We start from the raw sequence: 772 nt of genomic DNA on the forward strand, positions 1-772 counted from the left end.
AGGAAGTCGGTCTTGACATTTCGGTTCGAATCTGCAACATACATATAAGTGTGCCAAGACTAATCGCCGGTGGATCTGTAACGCGTGAGATTCCGACTTGACACGGTTGCAGACAATGCTTCCAGATCCGTGTTAGATCGTGAAACTAATGTCAGAGAAAATTGGGAAGTAATTCAGTCAAGAACGCGGGTATGATATCAAAAAGAAACGAGGGAGATGTTAGATGTAGTTTCATTTCTGCACATATGTATCAATTAATATGCTTTTTTTCATTTAGTGCAAAATAGACGTGCTGTTGTTTTGCGGTTTTCTCTCTAACGGTAAACAAGACAATGCTTACCCCCTTCGCAACCCCCCCCCACACCAACTTCAAATTGTACTCTACAACCCATATAGAACAACACTCCTTTCCCCAATTCAAGACAGTTACGTTTGCTTTTTTGAAAGTCATTCATAAAACTAGAATACGGCTGACGCAGTGACGTAACACAGAACTATCGTACATAGCTTGCGAATATTGTTTCTTGCTTGTTGAAAATCTTTGGTATCTTTGTGGTAGGTCCTAAGGATGGTGTCATACTTACTGGCCTGAATTCTTCCGAGATACTGTGGCAATTTTATTTGAGAGAGAAAATCCGACGTCAGTGCATATAAGTGCCATGGATATTCGTCCGCTCAGAAAATGACAGGTTTCCTTCTTTTTTTCGTGGGTTGGCCTTAAGAATTCTCTTGATAGCTTGTTGCCATGATGATACACTTCTTAAGCTCTGTT

The sequence above is a fragment of the Penaeus monodon genome, chromosome 23, assembly GCF_015228065.2.
Source record: "Penaeus monodon isolate SGIC_2016 chromosome 23, NSTDA_Pmon_1, whole genome shotgun sequence".
NCBI lineage: Eukaryota > Metazoa > Arthropoda > Malacostraca > Decapoda > Penaeidae > Penaeus > Penaeus monodon.